At 37.4% G+C, this 22,216-nt stretch overlaps 1 pseudogene; it reads right to left on the bottom strand.

Annotated features, from left to right (window-relative positions):
- Positions 1 to 3,186: 3,186 nt before the first annotated feature.
- On the bottom strand, positions 3,187 to 21,290 carry LOC140833154 (probable serine/threonine-protein phosphatase 2A regulatory subunit B'' subunit TON2; annotated as a pseudogene).
- Between the last annotated feature and the right edge of the window lie 926 nt (positions 21,291 to 22,216).

The raw sequence follows: 22,216 nt of genomic DNA, 5'->3' as shown, positions 1-22,216 counted from the left end.
TGGTTCTCACTTATCGAGTGGAAACGTCCTAGTTTATGGTTGTATACCATTAGTCCTTATGACTCGGGACAACATTGAGACTCTATGTGCTAGAATTACACTTTGACTTGTTTACCGACTCTCATGGGGTCATCAGGTGGCAAGGTTGGGTGTTCTGTCGAAACACATATGAGTCGATGCATTGTAGTCGAGGATTCACCGCTTACCTTCGGGTATGGATATCCTATGTGTTCTCATGTATATGTAGTTTGAAATCTCTGATCAGAGTATGGTGGTAATTAAGAAAGGGGTTTCGATCTTAGATTACACCATCGATGCAACTACGACATGACACATAGTATCGATTCATTGACAACTCTCGATAAACCAATGGTTGTCGAATCGGTCGGGATATATGAGTTGAAGGGACCGTACTGTACGCTAACCATAATAGAATGGTTCTTGCAAGCACTGTCATTTGATACCTAGGGAATCATGTAAGCGATGCTGCTAGGCGTTTAACATTATTGGTTGGGTACTATCAGACTTGAGTTCTGACGTTCTTGTTATCAAGGTGTTGATAAGTAAGAATGGGGCAATTGGGGTATGCTCGTATAAGGACATGTTTAGTCCGAATCACATGGAGATGTGAACCCACGACTAGTTGTATCAATGAACCATTGAGGGTAAGTGCTAACATTCTAGATCCCGTTGAGAAGTAAAATAGTTCAATGTGTTGAACGGCTTATAAAGGAGTTTATAAGCGTAAGGAAAATTAGAAGTATGACTTCTATGATGAGAATGTAACTTTTAATTTATGAATGTGTTCCTAAATTAAAAGTTGGCCAAATAAATAATGTATTTGAATATTGTGATTTTCATGAACATTATTATGGACTAAATTAAATTAATTCAAGTGTTGAATTAATTAAACACTAGTCGACCTAGTAGAGTCCAAATAATTAAATTAATTCAAGTGTTGAATTAATTAAATCATATTGAGTCTTGTAGAGCCCAATTTAAATAAATTATTTAACTAGTGGACTTGAGTAAATTCAAGTAATGTTTAATTAGTCTCAAATATGTTTGAAATAATTAAAATAAGTCCATGGATTTTTAATTGTTAAAAATCAAACAAGATTTGCATGCATGGGAGGTGAAAGGTTGGGAGACAACTTTTTGTATAACCAAGGCTTGGCATGCAACTTTTTTACTTTAACTTCTCCCACAACAAAAAAAAATGTCTCTCCTTCTCTCCTAGCATGAATAGTGGCCGAAAATACTATTCATCCTCTCCATATTTTTCTTTCTTCAATGGTTGAAGAAACACTCTCTTCTCATATGAAAAATGCTCTAATTTTTCTAGTGCAAAATTAGAGTGGATTTAGCTTGTTGGTTGTGGACCTAATTTGAAGGAAAGATTCAAGAAGTAAGGTGAAGCTTGTAGATTGTCATCCCTTCAAGAGCTAAAGTGTTTACACTTTAGTTGGAGCCATCATCAACCTCAAGAGGTTGATAGGTAACTATTTCTAAACACCCTATGTATGATTTTGGTGTTTTTGTATATGCTACACCTAGTACTAGGGTGGCCGAATTTTCATGTAAAAATCGAAATTTTTGAGCTTCCGATGTGCATTTCGATCACCTAAATCGATCCCTTTCAATAACATGGTTTAAAAATATGTATATGATTTGATTTAAGAGAAAAGAATGATATAGACATGCCTGAATTTTTGTTTGAAAAGAAAACAATGATTACGACGAACACGGCGCGGCGGAGACGGAGTTCTCTTTTATTACTCGTTTTCTCTCTTATTTTCTCTTTGAGGCTCACGATTTTCTGAAGGTTTTTCCTCTGAAATTTTCGAGAATGATGAGGAGAATGAAGGCTAGGAAATGAATGGGAAAGTTATCAAGATAATTGGAGATTTGAATGGCGAGATACAAACCTTTTTTATCCTAGAGTTTGAGAGATAATGAATGAGGTGTGATATTGTTTTGATTTGGAGAGTGAATGGCCGATTTCCTTCTATCAAATATGGGTAGAAATATTGCTTAATTAATAATTTTTTTGATTAAAAGGTGAGGGATTATCATACCAAGAAAGGATCAGGAAGGGATCCAAAAATGGTGAGTTGTCAATCAATATTTAAATCCTACAAAGGTGGCCGAAATTTTGATGGATAATTGGAGGAAAAATATTGCTTAATTATTGAATTTTAACTCTTTAAAGTTTTAAACACTTATTATGTATTTTAGTGAAATAATAAATTAATTTGGGATAGTAATTTTCTTGATGCGTGGCTAATTCTTTAAAATAAATTACTAACATGTTAAGTTACAATTTCTTAAATAAAATAAGCCTAGATTAACTTATCTCAATTGGTCATACATTTTAATTTAGGCTTTTAATTAAATTATTGGACATAAAGTAACTTATTTACTACTTATCTCTAATTAATTAAATCTTTAAACATTCTTTTACATTAAAATAACTTATTCTTTATCTTAAATTAACTTCAAGAATATTTTCTTATTATTAAACTTTATCTCAATACTCCAACTCCAGTTCAGCCTCGCTTATTTAACTGAAAAGATAATAACTAAACTTCTGCGATTTAAAATAAATGATCATGATTAACTAATATAAAATGCCTAAAATATAAAAGAAATCATTTTTAATTTAAATAATAGTAATTATGCATGACTTATACGTAGTCTGATTTAACGGGTTCTACACTTACGATTACTAAAAGTTATGATAACACATCACCCAGGCCTTGCCCATGATCTCCAAACACGTGTATGTATGTATATGTAATGTTTTTATTTTAAAGTAGTATATTTGGTCTCCCATAAACATAACAATATTGGGTGCCTTAATTTCATTTGTACAACAATCTGCAATTGGGGTTGACGGGATTTGATATAAGAATGAAAAAACACATAATTTCCACTATTTTAACTTTTACGAGGGCCTCAAAATGATATGTTTAGTTAAAAAAAACATAGGAAGAAGCATGACATATATTGAAGAATGTGAATTTTATTTGCAAAACACAAAATGAAAAGGTAAAAAAACACACAATCAAGCTTAAATTAGCGAGACTTGCCCAATAAATCAATCTTGCAAAGGAGTATTGTATTTTGAAAGAGTATGTTGTATTGTCTTAAAAAATGTCCATTTTCTAACACTATCTTAATTGAACAATATTGTTCCTGACGCCCTTCTTGTCATGAAGCTAGAAACAAGAAGATATGAGGAAAAAAGAGAGGGAAATGGAACCCTACAAACCTTACCCTTGGCAATTCAGTGAATATAGCTCGAAATATAACAATACATGCTTTAGTACTGCTAGAATCCACATAATTTCATCTCCAATTTTAGTACACGTATACCAAGAGTTGTTGCTAAGAACTCAATCCTGCGGTTCCTCTTGTGGCTCTTCCTCTTCTTGCAGAAGGCTTTCTCTATTGTCATGGGCCCAGAAGCCATGCACGTCTATTAACATGCTTGCTACCATGCCACCTCGTTTACAAGCCAAAAGATTGGTCAATGAGATCATCAAAGGATCCGATGGCTTCACCATATCGCATATTTCATCTCTTACATCCTCGATACACAGCTCGTGTTCCCTCTCTCGACCCATTTTTGGTGCACATCCCTATTTTACACATGGCATGGGATGTTATTCAGGCATCACTTGTAACATACTTATATGGATAACAGAAGCACCACAAAATTTCCCCTCAGGACTTCCAAAAAAAAAGATTAACATTGCAGTCACTATGGAATCGATCCAAGGTAACATAAATAATCTGAAATGTTTTCCAGAAATAGTCTTTTGCTCAAAAGCCACGAGCAGGAAGATTCTGTAGAGAAACATGAAGGATTCTTGATGTTTCCCTTCTTTTCTTCCACTCATTCTGTTACTACTTTGCTTGGTCAGGGGTAAATAAATCAAAAGAAGTTCAAGATTTTAGCAGTATATTCAACCAAAAAATTAAGTTTGATGCACACATAAAATGTAACGAACCGTATTCTACACTACTTAAAATTTGCGGAAAAATTAAAAATTTTCTTAAATAAAAACATTCATACGGTCGTCACTCAACATTCATAAAAAAAATAAATCCCACAATCATCCATCACCAATAAAATTTTGCTAAAAAAACTGTCTCACGTTCAAATCAAAACATCAGAGTAATTTAAAAATTTGCATAAACATAAACTTGCGGTCCTCGGGTTTAGCCTGCCACTCAGCCCAAGCCTGCCCCTTGGTCATCACCTCCTGCCTCCTCAACATAGTCACCTGCATCGATCAAGTCTAGTGAGTCTAAAGACTCAACACGTATAAACTGGAATAACGAGTACTACATAATAAGGTCGCATGCAACTTTAAAATAGGACATACATAATTTGAAACTTGAACTTGCGCATTAAAACTTGAACATACGTACATACATACTTCGACGTGCCATAACTTAAACTTTCATAAACATACTGCATACGTAAACATACATAACTTCATCATTTTGCGTAGAGGATGTTTCAAAGCAAGTGACCCATAACGTAAAAGAGCCTGATCAGACTATACCACAGTACTGGGCTGACAGGGACGTATCCACTGCCGCATACATAAGATCCCTGTTCATAATTTAACAGGCCAGTTGATCCACGTTCATAATTTAACGCTTCACAACCACGATCTAACCCGTTCATAATTTAACGGGCGGATTGGTCCCCGTTCATAGTTTAACGCTTTCCAATCCTAACATAATTTGGTCACAAGACATTTAGCATACCTCGAAAACTTAAACATATTTTCTTGCACGTCAACATACTTACTTGGCGTTGAGGGATTCGTTGGACTTTGACTGGGGCCGTTGCTGCAACATACTAACATAAACTTGTATACTTAACTCACATAACTTAACGTAGAAATCATACTTACTCTCGAGCTCGATCATTACTTAGGACGTTCTAAAATTTCCCATGACGCGACCTTGATAATCCTTGCACTAAATCATGACATCAACCTCAAAACAACCTATAATATTTTTTCCCAAAAATAGAAGAACACGGACCCCGTACCTACATCCGTGTAGGGGTCCGTGTAGGTACTGGAAGTAGACACCGAAGGGAAGCAAAGGCACGGACCCCGTGTCAGGGTCCGGGTGAGGGTCCGTGTAGGCACTGGAAAAGACACTAAGTGAAACCCAAAGGCACGGACCCCGTGCCCTCATCCGTGTAGGGGTCCGTGTAGATACTGGAAAAAGACGCCGAGAAGACAACAAAGGCACGGACCCCGTGTCAGGGTCCGTGTACAGGTCCGTGCACCCACTGTAATCGCGAACTTACGAAAATTCTGAACACCTAATATTCATCCTTCTAGACTCGGTTATACGGACCATGCACCGACACCTCGAGACTCATCCTAGCATACCGCAACATAAAACCCAAATTGTACAAACGTTTCAAGACAACAGTGTTCGCTCTACGACACACACGACCCAAAATATGGCAATTGACATCAAACTGTTTCCTACGACTTCTAGTTAGCTCGAGTGCCTATCGACATGAAACGTAACCTCAAAAAAACACTCTTAACATCATTACTAACATACCCGTACGCAGCAACAATCGCCCGTCGATTTCCAACGAAGCCTGCAACTTAAAACTTCAAGAAACGTATCAATAACATAATTTTCTGAAATTTTCAGTTTGCGCAGTCGAACGGAAAATATCATAACTCACTCAATTTTCGTCCAAAAATTTCGAATCATATATCAAATCGAAGGTATCGAAAAGTTCTACGTTTTTGCCGTTGAAAGTTTTCCCAAAATCTGAACAGAAAATCGCAGTTTTGACATGAACAGTAAAAACGAGTTTTTGATCTAAAAATTTTCCTTCGAAATTGATCCGATTCATGATTCGCTCAAACTACTAACATCATACATAACTTTTACGCATAAAAACAATGCAATACAATATATGACTTGATCGACACAGCAAGAACAGATTATACGTGCCTTTTTGATGATAACGTTACCGAAAGACGACACCGAAGCGGAGATAGAGAGAGGCTTGATCCGGGACGAACGTGACACCGATTTCTTGCAATAAAACCCACCAAAAACCGGATGGAAGGACAAGGGGAAGGGGCGGCTGCTATACTCCTCAAAAACCCTGGCTTTTGCTCTCATAAATAATAAAAATTCTGATTTGTGAATGTGTGTGTGTGTTAACCGATTTTTTGTGTGTGTAAAAGTGTGTTGGTGTGTGTGCGTGTGTTTTAAATATTTAGGAGACTAACTTGCTAATTAAAATAATTACTAAACTAATCTAAAATGCTAGTCTCCCCCAAATAATAAAACCTCTACAAAAAGAAATACTAATTTTACTCACTTTTAAATAAAATTCTTTAATTAAAATATAACACACACCATACTAGACTTTAAAAGTTCTAAAATCATAAACTCACAAAATAATTAATTTAGGATTCAAAAATGCTAAAACTTACTAAATTAATTAAAATGCCCCCAAACTCAACTTAAAATAAAATACCATATTTTAACTGGTCACAATCGTCACCGGTCTCTTCCTCGATCTCGCCTCGAATAATCGCCTGAATCATTAAGCTCGAAAGACATTTTAACGTGCATCACATAAACATAAATAATTTAAAATAATGCATTTAAATAAATCATGCATCGTCAAAACTCATTTAAATTTAATTTAGATGATTTAATAATTAAATGAATGCATGGGTTATACGTGTATTAAATTTGGGCACTACAGTTCCTCCCCCACTTATAAAAATTTCGTCCTCGAAATTAAGTCTTACCGAACAACTCCGGGTAGCGAAGTCTCATGTCGGCCTCTGACTCCCAAGTGGCTTCTTCCACCGATTGATTCAGCCATTGGACTTTGACCAACTTAGTCGTCTTGTTCCGAAGTCTGCGCTCCTGTCTGTCTAGGATTTGGACTGGTTTCTCCTCGTAAGACAGGTCTGGAGTCAACTGCAGCGGCTCATAACTCAGAACATGAGAAGGATTAGCCAAATATTTTCTCAGCATCGAGACATGGAACACATTGTGCACCCCGGCCAGATTCGGCGGAAGGGCTACACGATACGCTAGCGTCCCAACTCTGTCCAAGATCTCAAACGGTCCAATAAACCTCGGACTCAACTTGCCTCTCTTTGCAAATCTCATAACACCCTTCATAGGTGCTATCTTGATAAAAACGTGATCTCCTACGACAAACTCGAGATCTCTCCTCCTTTTATCTGCATAGCTCTTCTGACGGCTCTGGGCGGTCTTCATTCTGTCACTAATCTTGACCACCACGTCTGCAGTTTGCTGAACTATTTCTGGACCAAGTTCTGTTCTCTCACCAACTTCATCCCAATGAACTGGTGATCTGCACTTCCTCCCGTACAACTCCTCATAGGGAGCCATACCAATAGATGCTTGGAAGCTGTTGTTGTATGTGAACTCCACTAGAGGTAGTCTAGATTCCCACGTTCCTTGAAAATCAATCATGCACGCCCTTAGCAAGTCCTCTAAAACCTGAATCACTCGCTCAGACTGGCCATCTGTCTGCGGGTGAAAAGCTGTACTGAAAAGCAACTTCGTCCCCATGGCTGCATGTAAGCTCTTCCAGAAGGACGATGTAAACCTCGGGTCCCTGTCGGACACAATAGAGACTGGAAATCCATGCAAACGAACTATCTCTCTGAGATAAAGCTCCGCATACTGCGTCATAGAGAAAGTCGTCTTCACTGGCAGAAAATGCGCTGACTTAGTGAGTCGGTCCACTATAACCCAAATGGAATTCGATCCTCTGACTGATCTCGGCAACCCAACAACAAAATCCATAGTAATGTTCTCCCACTTCCACTCGGGGATGGGGAGTGACTTTACCAACCCTGCTGGTCTCTGATGTTCAGCTTTTACTTGCTGACAAGTGAGACATTCTGATACGAACCTACGGATGTCTCGCTTCATTCCTGGCCACCAATACAAAATCTGAAGGTCCTTGTACATCTTGGTGCCTCCTGGGTGAATGGAATACGGAGATGCGTGTGCCTCTGTCAAAATATCATGTCTGATCGAACCAACACTAGGCACCCACATTCTACCTCTGTATCTCACAATGCCGTCTGAGACTGTGTACAGCACACTGCCCTTGGCTTCGTCTTTCAGTCTCCATTTCTGTAACTGCTCATCCGAAGACTGACCTGCTCGGATTCGGTCTAGCAAATCAGATTTGACTGTCAGATTAGACAGCCTAGGAGCCTTGCCATCACGATAAATCTCTAGACCAAACTTCTGAATCTCCGACTGTAGTGGTCTCTGAGATGACAACTGAGCTACCACTGCCACTTTTCTGCTCAAGGCGTCTGCGACAACATTAGCTTTTCCCGGATGGTAGCTAATCTCGCAGTCGTAATCTTTCACAAGTTCTAACCACCTTCTCTGTCTCATATTCAGCTCTTTCTGCGTGAAGAAGTATTTGAGGCTCTTGTGGTCGGTGAAGATCTGGCATTTCTCGCCGTATAAGTAATGTCTCCAAATCTTCAATGCAAAGACAACGGCGGCTAATTCAAGGTCGTGCGTCGGGTAGTTCTTCTCGTGCACCTTTAATTGTCTGGAAGCATAAGCTATGACCCGACCTTGTTGCATCAACACTGCGCCTAATCCGAGCTTAGATGCATCGGTATAAAGCACAAACTCGCCTTGCCCTGTCGGCATGGCTAGCACTGGCGCTGCAATAAGAGCTTGCTTCAAGGTGTCGAAGCTCTTCTGGCACTCCTCGCTCCACACAAACTTTGCATTTTTCTTGGTTAGTGAGGTGAGCGGCACTGCTATGGACGAAAATCCCTTAATAAACTTACGGTAGTAGCCTGCTAAACCCAAAAAGCTGCGGATTTCAGATGCGTTCTTTGGCTCAACCCATTCTTTAACGGCTGCCACCTTCGATGGGTCCACCTCAATACCACTGCTGGATACTATATGCCCCAAAAATGCAACTTTCTGCAGCCAAAATTCACACTTACTGAACTTCGCAAATAACTTGCGACTCTGCAAGGTCTGCAAAACTGTCCTCAAATGCTGGTTGTGCTCCTCATGGCTCTTTGAGTAAATAAGAATGTCGTCAATGAATACTATGACGAATTGATCGAGGAACGGCTGGAATACTCGGTTCATGAGATCCATGAAAATAGCTGGAGCATTGGTCAATCCAAACGGCATTACTAAGAACTCGTAATGCCCGTATCTGGTCCTGAAAGCTGTCTTATGAACATCTGCATCCTTCACCTTCAGCTGATGATACCCTGATCGAAGATCTATCTTAGAGAACACGGTAGCTCCCTGCAATTGATCGAACAAGTCTTCGATTCTAGGCAAAGGGTATTTGTTCTTAATTGTTACCTTGTTCAGCTCACGGTAATCGATGCACAGTCTCATGCTCCCATCCTTCTTCTTCACAAAAAGCACTGGTGCGCCCCACGGTGAGAAACTAGGGCGGATAAACCCTTTGTCGAGGAGCTCCTGAATCTGCTGTTTGAGCTCTAACATCTCAGCTGGAGCTAATCTGTATGGCGCCTTGGAGATTGGCGTTGTGCCTGGCACGAGATCGATTGCAAACTCTACCTCTCTCTCTGGTGGAAGACCGGTGACGTCATCAGGAAAGACGTCTGGAAATTCTTTGACTACTGGCACCTCTGATAAGGATGGAGTGGACACGTCAGGCGCTGAAATAATGCTAGCCAAAAAGGCCTGACATCCCTTGGAGATCAAACTCCTCGCCTGCATGCATGAAATCATGCGAGGAAAGCTTCTCCATCTGGCTGGCTCAAAAAGAAATTGCTCCATGCCCGGCGGTCTAACTAAAACTGACCTCTTCTGAAAATCTATCAGAACTCTATTCTTAGTCAGCCAGTCCATGCCCAAGATAATGTCGAATTCTGGCATCGGCAATATGATTAAATCTGCATACACTAGGTGGCCATGCAGTTCTAGGTCGATATCTCTGACCACACTGGTAGCTAACAGCTCTTCCCCTGATGGGACTACTACCGAAAAATTCACGTCTAGGCCGATGGACTTGAGGTCTAAATGATTGGCAAACGTCTCTGATATGAAGGAGTGGGTGGCTCCTGAGTCTATCAACGCAGTTGTAGCTAATCTCTTTATGAAAATATTCCCGGTAAGTAAAGTAGTGTCTAGGTCCGCCTCCTGTGCATGCATGGCGAATACCCTGCCCTGGGTTGGCTGTTTCCACTGCGGGCACTCCTTCAGCATATGATCTGTAGCTCCACACTTGAAGCACCTGCCTGATCCATACAAGCACTGTCCCGGGTGCTGACGATTGCATTTAGGACACACGGGGAAGGCAACGGGCTTCTGAGGCGCCCCTTGCTGCTGAACTGGACCCTTGCCCTTAGGCGGTCCATGATATGGCTTCTTCGCTGGCGGTCCCTGAAACGGTTTCTTAAAGTGGGGTCACTGATTCTGCTGCTGATGGTGAGGCTGCGGTGGAGCCTGATAGGGCCTCTTGCCCTGCCTGTCAGCCTCAATATCTCGCTGGTCTTGTTCTGCTGCCAAAGCTCGGGACACGGCGACTGCATAAGAAGTGGGACCAGCTACTCGGACGTCGCGGCGTAAGATCGGCCGCAAACCATTCAGGAAATGTCTCAGTTTTGCCGGTGCATCATTCGCAATAAGGGGCACGAAGTGACACCCCCTTTCAAACTTCCTCACAAATTCCGCCACGCTACTGTCTCCCTGTCGCAGCGTCATAAACTCGTTGGTGAGTCTGGTTCGTACTTCCTCAGTGAAGTACTTGGAGTAAAAGACCTCCTTGAAACCATTCCATGGCAGTACCTGCAAGTTGACTGCCACAGATGCACTCTCCCACCACAATCTGGCATCCCCTGTCAGAAGGAACGTGGCACATCTGACCCTATCTGCGTCGGTCAGTTCCATAAAGTCGAAAATCACTTTGATGGATTTGATCCACCCCTCAGCTATCATCGGGTCAGTGGTACCCGAAAACTCCTTCGGACTCATCCTCCGGAATCTCTCATAAACGGCCTCTGGTTGGGGCCTTGCCCCTGCGCCTGCTGCTGCAGCCTGGTTCCCCGCAAACTGTGCGAAGAACTGCGTCATGCCTGCAAGCATCTGTGCCTGCATGTCGGGAGGTGGTGGTGGCGGAGGATTGGCTCTTTCCTCCTCCCGGTGCTCCATGTCCTCAGTCCTAGCTTCCTGGTTAACCATACGTCTCGGAGGCATACTGTTCCAATAATTTACCCAACACGTAAACCCAACATGCATGATTATAATACCAATAACAGAAGATGCACGTACTTTGAACTGAAAACATATACATGCTGAAATCCTGACTTAGTGCTTACTACATGACATAATGCAAAACTTTAAAACTTACAGACTTGAGGTGTGACTTCGAGAGCTTCTTGCGACTGGCAGTAGGCGTAACCCTTTACAAGAACCTGGCTCTGATACCAACTGTAACGAACCGTATTCTACACTACTTAAAATTTGCGGAAAAATTAAAAATTTTCTTAAATAAAAACATTCATACGGTCGTCACTCAACATTCATAAAAAAAATAAATCCCACAATCATCCATCACCAATAAAATTTTGCTAAAAGAAACTGTCTCACGTTCAAATCAAAACATCAGAGTAATTTAAAAATTTGCATAAACATAAACTTGCGGTCCTCGGGTTTAGCCTGCCACTCAGCCCAAGCCTGCCCCTTGGTCATCACCTCCTGCCTCCTCAACATAGTCACCTGCATCGATCAAGTCTAGTGAGTCTAAAGACTCAACACGTATAAACTGGAATAACGAGTACTACATAATAAGGTCGCATGCAACTTTAAAATAGGACATACATAATTTGAAACTTGAACTTGCGCATTAAAACTTGAACATACGTACATACATACTTCGACGTGCCATAACTTAAACTTTCATAAACATACTGCATACGTAAACATACATAACTTCATCAATTTGCATAGAGGATGTTTCAAAGCAAGTGACCCATAACGTAAAAGAGCCTGATCAGACTATACCACAGTACTGGGCTGACAGGGACGTATCCACTGCCGCATACATAAGATCCCTGTTCATAATTTAACAGGCCAGTTGATCCACGTTCATAATTTAACGCTTCACAACCACGATCTAACCCGTTCATAATTTAACGGGCGGATTGGTCCCCGTTCATAGTTTAACGCTTTCCAATCCTAACATAATTTGGTCACAAGACATTTAGCATACCTCGAAAACTTAAACATATTTTCTTGCACGTCAACTTACTTACTTGGCGTTGAGGGATTCGTTGGACTTTGACTGGGGCCATTGCTGCAACATACTAACATAAACTTGTATACTTAACTCACATAACTTAACGTAGAAATCATACTTACTCTCGAGCTCGATCATTACTTAGGACGTTCTAAAATTTCCCATGACGCGACCTTGATAATCCTTGCACTAAATCATGACATCAACCTCAAAACAACCTATAATATTTTTTCCCAAAAATAGAAGAACACGGACCCCGTACCTACATCCGTGTAGGGGTCCGTGTAGGTACTGGAAGTAGACACCGAAGGGAAGCAAAGGCACGGACCCCGTGTCAGGGTCCGGGTGAGGGTCCGTGTAGGCACTGGAAAAGACACTAAGTGAAACCCAAAGGCACGGACCCCGTGCCCTCATCCGTGTAGGGGTCCGTGTAGATACTGGAAAAAGACGCCGAGAAGACAACAAAGGCACGGACCCCGTGTCAGGGTCCGTGTACAGGTCCGTGCACCCACTGTAATCGCGAACTTACGAAAATTCTGAACACCTAATATTCATCCTTCTAGACTCGGTTATACGGACCATGCACCGACACCTCGAGACTCATCCTAGCATACCGCAACATAAAACCCAAATTGTACAAACGTTTCAAGACAACAGTGTTCGCTCTACGACACACACGACCCAAAATATGGCAATTGACATCAAACTGTTTCCTACGACTTCTAGTTAGCTCGAGTGCCTATCGACATGAAACGTAACCTCAAAAAAACACTCTTAACATCATTACTAACATACCCGTACGCAGCAACAATCGCCCGTCGATTTCCAACGAAGCCTGCAACTTAAAACTTCAAGAAACGTATCAATAACATAATTTTCTGAAATTTTCAGTTTGCGCAGTCGAACGGAAAATATCATAACTCACTCAATTTTCGTCCAAAAATTTCGAATCATATATCAAATCGAAGGTATCGAAAAGTTCTACGTTTTTGCCGTTGAAAGTTTTCCCAAAATCTGAACAGAAAATCGCAGTTTTGACATGAACAGTAAAAACGAGTTTTTGATCTAAAAATTTTCCTTCGAAATTGATCCGATTCATGATTCGCTCAAACTACTAACATCATACATAACTTTTACGCATAAAAACAATGCAATACAATATATGACTTGATCGACACAGCAAGAACAGATTATACGTGCCTTTTTGATGATAACGTTACCGAAAGACGACACCGAAGCGGAGATAGAGAAAGGCTTGATCCGGGACGAACGTGACACCGATTTCTTGCAATAAAACCCACCAAAAACCGGATGGAAGGACAAGGGGAAGGGGCGGCTGCTATACTCCTCAAAAACCCTGGCTTTTGCTCTCATAAATAATAAAAATTCTGATTTGTGAATGTGTGTGTGTGTTAACCGATTTTTTGTGTGTGTAAAAGTGTGTTGGTGTGTGTGCGTGTGTTTTAAATATTTAGGAGACTAACTTGCTAATTAAAATAATTACTAAACTAATCTAAAATGCTAGTCTCCCCCAAATAATAAAACCTCTACAAAAAGAAATACTAATTTTACTCACTTTTAAATAAAATTCTTTAATTAAAATATAACACACACCATACTAGACTTTAAAAGTTCTAAAATCATAAACTCACAAAATAATTAATTTAGGATTCAAAAATGCTAAAACTTACTAAATTAATTAAAATGCCCCCAAACTCAACTTAAAATAAAATACCATATTTTAACTGGTCACAATCGTCACCGGTCTCTTCCTCGATCTCGCCTCGAATAATCGCCTGAATCATTAAGCTCGAAAGACATTTTAACGTGCATCACATAAACATAAATAATTTAAAATAATGCATTTAAATAAATCATGCATCGCCAAAACTCATTTAAATTTAATTTAGATGATTTAATAATTAAATGAATGCATGTGTTATACGTGTATTAAATTTGGGCACTACATAAAAAAAAACCACAAACATCTTATCTCAGTCGAAGAATAATTGGCATTTACTTGAACAGCGTGTGCATGTCAGCAGTTGTAAGGAATCCCCTACGACCAAGATCAAGATACCTAAACAATATGTTAATCCTTCAGTAGTGTCTTTGTTCTCTAGAGCCAGAACAAAATCAAGAAAACTCTCCAAATCAATCTCTCGAGCATTACCCCCACCACTTTTTCCACGCCGGACATGCACATCAAACCATATTTAGAACATGCCAAATTGGAAATTAATAGGTAGCATTAAACACATCTGAGTGGGTACAATTCAAATATGATCCGGTTAATTTTCTATAAACTTGTTTTACCTTTTTTTATCCATATCCTTCACATTTGCAAAAAAGCAAAGTACTGTGTATATTAATATTTACAAACTATTACTACATGGTCCAATGTACGAACAATGTAAAAAACACGAGGTCATATTTTAAAACGGAAATTTGTAGGAAGTTTATATACCAAATTTCTCATTTCACATGGATAAAAATAATGGTCAAAAAGACATTTCCTCACTTTTTCCCTTCAATTGAAGAAATAAATTAGATTTAAACAACAGAATCAAATTGTAATTAATTTCATACTGAAACAGGAGGTAGAGGAAACTCAAGTTGGGTTTTACCTCTCTCAATAAAAATATCTGTCAATGTCCCATCAGCATAATCCCAAAGCTCCTGTTTGCTCAACGTTCCATTCATGTCTTTATAAAGAAAAAGGAACATGTCTGCGAACATCACCCATAGGGTCTATAAGCTCATGTATTGACTAAAATACAAAGAAAAGAAGTAACTGTAAACAATCTATCAGCATTTAACACATTTTTATTACACAAAACCTAATTCACTGAACACGAATATAATGAAAAATACTCCAGCGTGAAAAAATATTGTAGCCACAATGTAGAAATGGAAACAGTCAATTTTGAGTTGATTTCTTCCCATATCTGAGTTACACCTCTAAGTCAAACCTTATAACTATGCTCGAAATCTACTTACCAAGATCAGATAAAGAATAAGATGTTTCATCGAACATAGCTCCAGATATTAATATGAAGCCCAGAGAAGAAAGTCGAGCAAAATGATGAAGCTGAACAATTCATTAAAAATAAGAAACATGTCCCAGAGTACAAATTCTAACCACATATGCGCCAAGCAGAAGTCAAAGAGAACCAATTTTATGCTTGTTCATATCAGTAACTTCTTCCTCGCTTTCCTACTGCAGATCAAAACAGAAAATAATTATTATTGGAACAAACATCATAAGACAAATTTATTTTCATTGACTAATAAATTCAAACAATCTACCTGGTGAAGTTCCATCAATTCCTGGAGACAATTACTGAGTAGGACTTTCTTTATGCATGCCTTACCTGTACATTGTTAGATGCAGATAGAGCCAGATTATTTGACATGATGCGAAAAAAAGCAGTCGAGTGCGAACCTCGTTTATGAGGATCACAAAAGAAGAAAAACTTGTGTGCAGCTATGCGACAATACATCTGCACAAAAGTTGTCGGCATATCGCGCAGTTGTGCCAAATTACGAATAAGACCTCCAATATATGATACTATTTCCTTATTTTCTTAAAAGCGAGAAGAAATAAGCACGTATAAAGATCACCAAATTATGGTAATTAGAACATAACATCGCGACCATGTTGCTGAAAAAAATGCTCAAAGGCACAATAAACATACATGAGGCAGGAGAAAGCCATCAGAATCCTCGTCAAGCTCACTCATATCAATTGTGGCTTGAATAAGTGAAACCTGGAAAGGAACCAAAGAAAATTACAAGGGTTCTTTTCATTCATCTATCATTAGTTTTTCTTATTGTTGAAAACTACTAAATCCTTATTAATTTTCTATTTTCATTAAAAGGGGCTCGTACATGTTCTGAACTAGCGCCCATGAATAATCCACCATCATGAAAAGCTCTCAATGTTAATTGAGTACTGGTAGGTTTGTTTTGTAAGTGGGTATATATAAATTCTAACAGCTGGAACTACAAATACGTGATATTAAGGGAGGAGGCAGTATTCACAACATGCTAGTCTTAGAGGAGAAATAGCACTTACAGTGCGCATGACATAAAGATAGAACAGTAGGATGCCGATTCTTCCCAGTTCGTCTTTCTCAAACTTCATGAAATTTGACGGACTCAATAAACACCAACATTTAGGGCCTATTTGTTCCGTAAATATAGAGGCAATGTGGCAAAAGTCTTCATAGTTCATCTAAATAATGATTAAAAAAAGCTAATTTAGTGTGATTACATTCATTTAAATAGAGAAGATAATTATTAAAACAAAAACAATTCCAATAGACAAACAAGAGTAGAAAGATACTAGGTAATGGACTAATGAAAAGAAATATAATGTAACAGTGAGCCCAACAAAAAATGTCATACTATTATATATTTCCTATCGAAATAAAAAAAAATTCACACGCACAATCCACATGGGAACATAAACAATATAGCAAGATGATAATGCCATTTTATTGAAAAAAAGAAAAAAATTGGAATGCAACAAAGAGCTAGCATGGGAAAAGTTCCACCACGGCAAATATTTCTGATATGGAAGAAAGGAGCAAAAATTAGATAAAAAAACATTGCGGAAATAATAACTCAGAGGAAACTTGGATCTAGTACTCACCTTTTCAGTACCCGTGGCATCATCTATAACACAATTTTCCCTTAGGCAAACCCACATAGCATCCAAATCATCAGCATTAAGCAACAGATCAGATTGTTTCTGAAAGAGGAAACGGAACTTTATCAGGCTCAGGCATGTCAAAAAAGTAGTCACGAGTAAGGAATCATTTAAATTCATAATGGACCAAATATTGTAGGACAAACTTACTTCTTACAAAGAGATATCTCCTTGACAAAAAAGTTCAAAAAGTAATTCCAATGCTCAATATCATGAAACAAAGCTCTAATATCAGTAACGAGTAGCTCATAAGTGAAAGTGAAAACCTTCAGAAACCAATACTTTTCCAGTCTCTGTACCCTATGGCTGATGGAACCTTCTTCTTGTTTTTAAATGAAACAAGAGTGTCAGTGTAAAGAAATGCAATTTCAATTAACGGTTAACCCAATAAGAAGAACAAGACATGCATGATTGAGGATTAGTGCAGAACGTTTGCATGCAAAAGAATCAATAAGCAAAACCTAAAAAGACAGAGAAAAATGAAAATGAAAGGAGGCCCCTGCTTCAAGCACGTTATCCCAAGCGAGGGATGATGTGTAAAAATTCAATATGTCATATAAACACGATAGCTCAGGCATGGGACAACATTTAAGAATTAAGGAGATTATACATCAAAACATTGGAGTTCTTTTTCTTTCAATTATTTTATTTTTCAAGAAACTTCAACAAAATACCTTCTTGTAGAAGCTTGGGATTGTGCCAGCTTCAGCGTTCTTCTGTTGCTTCTCTTTAAAAATTTCTAGCAAAATCCTTTTCTTTTCTATTTCTGAAAAACAGAAATTGCATACTCTCAGGGGCGGAGCTAGAATTTTGATTCAGTGTAGGCTACGGTATACTATAATTAATAAAACAAAAAAACACTTTTAATCATAAAGCATCACAAAATAACTACATTATAATTGTTTTTTTTGAGTCTTCATATTTTGAAACTTTCGTACAATAGATTCATTATCTACGATCAGAAATATATATCTCTCTACATAGACAATGAGACTATCATTCATCCAATCATCATTCATTTTTCTAGACTTTGTTTAATAAATTTGTTGTATGTTGATCACCTTTTATTAGAGTTCAAATTTTTCTTTCAATATTTAATAAAATGCAGATGGCTGGCTATTTTTTGTCTAAATAAAGTGTGATAATATTAATGAAGTTTATGCTGTAAACATGCAATCAGGGTTTCTGAGTTTCCTTGTGCTGCTTGGACTTCTTGGCCTCATACTGCACTGTTCCACCTTAAATTGCAATGATCCACGGGTGGCTGACTGTTAGAACTGTTGTTATCGCTGGGGCATGTTGGATTTTTTCCCGGTATAGTTGGAATCTTGGATTGGTTTGCTTTTACTCTTAAGATCGCATGGGTACTTCATATACATTTGGTTTCATATGAAAAAAACTTAGCCTACAGCTACAGAGTATACTGAAATGATCAGATTACTTAGGCAAATCCATATCCAAACAACCACAACCCAAAGAATTTCAGTGAAACGTATGCTTGCCACTTAACTCACATCTCGGATCCTTTGGTGGTCTGCAACATTGAGGGGGTCCTCCTAGTCCTTGAAAAAAAGATTTTGTTTCCAAAAATTATTCATGCCTTAGGAAAATATGTTCTGAATGCTCAATTTCAAGAATCAAACCAATTTGATCTTAAAACACACGGGTCAATAAAAATATACGATTTATTTAAAATTTAATTAAATAAAAGGGATTTTGACTTTTTTAAATCGAGAAAAGGGAGTTGAATAGGTTAGTTAGATAAGATCATTAATTAGCTCGTTAAAAAAAATGAAAAGTGGGCCACTCTTCTACTTCTAATTTTTTATTATTTTTTTAAAAAAAATAAAAAATGGAAGAGTGGGTCGCGAAGAGCACGACCCACGCGACCCACTCTTCTACTTCTATTTTTTTAAATAAATTTTTAAAAAAAATAAAAAAATGAAGAGTACTTCTAATTTTTCAATTTTTTTTAAATAAAAAAATGAAGAGTGCTCGACCCTCTCTTTTAAGTTTTTTTTATTTTTTACGTTTTTTAAATAAAAAAATAAAAAGAGTTGGTCGAGTGATAATGTTAGAGGTTTGGTTTAGGGTTTTGTTTAGGGTTTAGGGTTTGGGTCGAGTTTGGGTCGAGATGGGTCGAGTGGGTAGAAATTTTTAATATTTTGAGTTTTGATCATTTTATAATATATAATTCACTTTATATATGATTAGAATGTAAATATGTATAAAAAAATTTATTTGTGTAAACATTATTTATATGTTAATTTAAGTATGTTAGTTAAAAAATTCATAACAAGTAGAAGAATGTATCTCTTATTCTAACAATGTGGGTTGAATTTATACTCGACTAAAAATCTTAACAAATTTTATAATTCCACTAAAATTCATAACAAATTTTATAATAATAGAACTAAAAAAATTCATAACAAATTTCATTACATATTCACTTTAATGAATGTATATCGAAGCATATGAATAATGAAATTAATGTTTATTGTATATAAACATTAACAAATTTTATAATTCTACTAAAATTCTTAACAAATTTTATAATAATAAAACTAAAAATAATCATAACAAATTTCATTACATAACAAATTTCATTACATATTCACTTTAATGTAATGAATGTATGTCAAAGCATATGAAATTAAATTAATGTTTATTGTATGTAAACATTAACAAATTTTATAATTATACTAAAATTTTTAGCAAATTTTATATGCTTCTCGATCCATCTGTTACAATATATATATATATATATATATATATACCCATCTCTACCCACGCGACCCAACTTTGGTGGGTCGCGTGGGTCGAGTATAATCTCGACCCAATTTTGTGTCTCGGCTCAGTTTTGATTGAAATTGTTATAATCTTAGCACATAAAATTAAATTACCAAATTGAGTGTACTGCACCAAATATTCTATCTCTTTCTCATTTAAAAATGACACAAGCTTCTTACAGATCTCAACGTATCTTGATCCTAAAATTAACTTACATTCAAAAAATTGATTTCTTCCAAATTTAGCGAGAAAGTAAACATATAAGAAACAAAAAGATTATTAGTTATATAAATTTAAAACAAAACAAAGATTATTAATTATAAAAATTTAAAATTAATGGATCGTGTCACGAGCCATGTATCGTGAAATCTTCACGTCACGACTCTCGGGGTCGTGAACTCACGACCCTGGGTCGTGAAGCCCACCACACTGGGTCTTGTGCTTCACTACCCAAAGTTGGGTCGTGAAGCACTTGTGCTTCACTTGTTGGGTCGTGAAGCACAAGTGCTTCACGACCCATGGGTCGTGAAGCCTTGTGCTTCGCGACCCAGGGTCATGAAGCCGTGGGTCGTGATACATCTTTTGCTTTCACGATTTAGGGTGAATCTTTTCACTCTTGGGTCATGAACACTGATGAGATCCAATAAATTTTATATCTCAAAATATTTTTTTTTTAATATATGGTTTTTTTTTTTGGATTTGTTGTTCGTGGTTAATTGTTAGCTAAAAATGAGAGGATGAAAATTTAAGAAGAAAAATATTTTTTGTGAAGATAAAAAATGAAATAAAATTTAAAATTGAGTCGGAAAAGATAGAAAAATTGAATCGAGTGAGTTTTTTTATTTAATTAAATTATAAATTTTATTATATATAAAATTAAAATACACTAATGAAAAAATTAGTTTTTAAAAAATTTTAAACAAAGGATAAAAAAGTAAATTACATCCACTCCCTTTTTCTTAATAAACTCTTCCGTGACTCCCTTTTTCCTCATTTTCCCTAAAACACACATACGTTTCCATTTCATATATTTAAAAACCAACCGTACTTAGCTTCTGCTGGCTAACAAATATATTGTGCTCATGACTACAGAATTTCTCTTCAGCAATAGGTAAAACCAGGCGGGGAAATATTCAGCAAAAAACTTTTCTACTAAAATTCGATGACTCCCTAATTACTGCTGCTAATTCGTACAACTAGACTTAGAGGGGAAGAACAAACAAACCCATGAGAGCTTCGGACCCGAGGCCCGCCCCGGCTCCGATATATCTGCGAATGTTCTGGACCCAAAGCATTGAAGAAGCCAGCGGAATTTTCCTCGCCGCAGACATATCATGACTTTAGTCATCACTCAATCCACTAGACATGCTTCACTTCAAAAAACCCTAAAACAATAGAATTATTATTTTAAAAAAGTAAAAGACATCACTTATATAATAATGTAAACTGAAGGTGAAAACTGAATTTTAAGTGTGGATACATGATTATCCACTGAATTATAGAGAACATCCAGGAATGTAGACGGTGAGCTTATCTCAAGTTTGATGGGTGCAACTATCCGAGGTGATACATGATTATGAAAATGTTATTTTAATTACTAGTATTTTCACTGTTGCATTTGATCTGTATACGTATTATGTTGTTATCAAGATTATGGTGTGTTGAGTCTTTAGACTCACTAAGTGTGATTGATGTAGGTGAGTATGATGTTGAGGGTAGTGGAGGTCTTGATAGTTGATCTGATTGGACTGGAGGTGCACATAACCCGAGTACCAACGCTTCTAGTTTTCCGCACTTACATTTATGATTTATGTTAAAGATTTTTACGACTATTTATTTATGCTTTGAATGGTTTTTGAGAGGTTGATAGTATGAGCTATACTTTTCAAATAATTCTTTTTAGGTTTCGTAAAACGTTGGATGATTTTATGCTTTAAACTATTTACTTTGCTTTTCAAATATAGTTGCTTGATTTATTTTTAAATGGTTTCCAAAATATTTTATATTCACATGTAAGTATTTCGGCGGATTTGAATAGTGAGGTTTAAAAAAATTTCTAGTACTTTTAAATCAAACCAGTAGTGGACGTTTCACTTACCTTATATAAACAGAGAAGGAAGAAGAAAGAAAAACGAAGAAACCATTTCCAATCCCAAATCCTCGTCACCACTGTAGCAGCTATTGTAGAATCGTCATAACTTCTTCGTCCGATGTCGAAACTCAAAATTCTTGAAGGGTTGTGTTCCTAACAACCTAAGCTTTGATTCAAGCCATACTGGATATAATCAGAATTAAATCAAATTCTGTTTCAACAACATAACGGAATAATCTCAATATATCCAGTCATATCATATCAGTTAGATATCAATCTCAACAGCTCATGATCA

This window comes from Primulina eburnea, chromosome 5 (assembly GCF_022965805.1).
Source record: "Primulina eburnea isolate SZY01 chromosome 5, ASM2296580v1, whole genome shotgun sequence".
Classification (NCBI taxonomy): domain Eukaryota; kingdom Viridiplantae; phylum Streptophyta; class Magnoliopsida; order Lamiales; family Gesneriaceae; genus Primulina; species Primulina eburnea.
The sequence above is the reverse complement of the archived record's forward strand: the minus strand, read 5'-3'. Positions and strand labels throughout refer to the sequence as shown.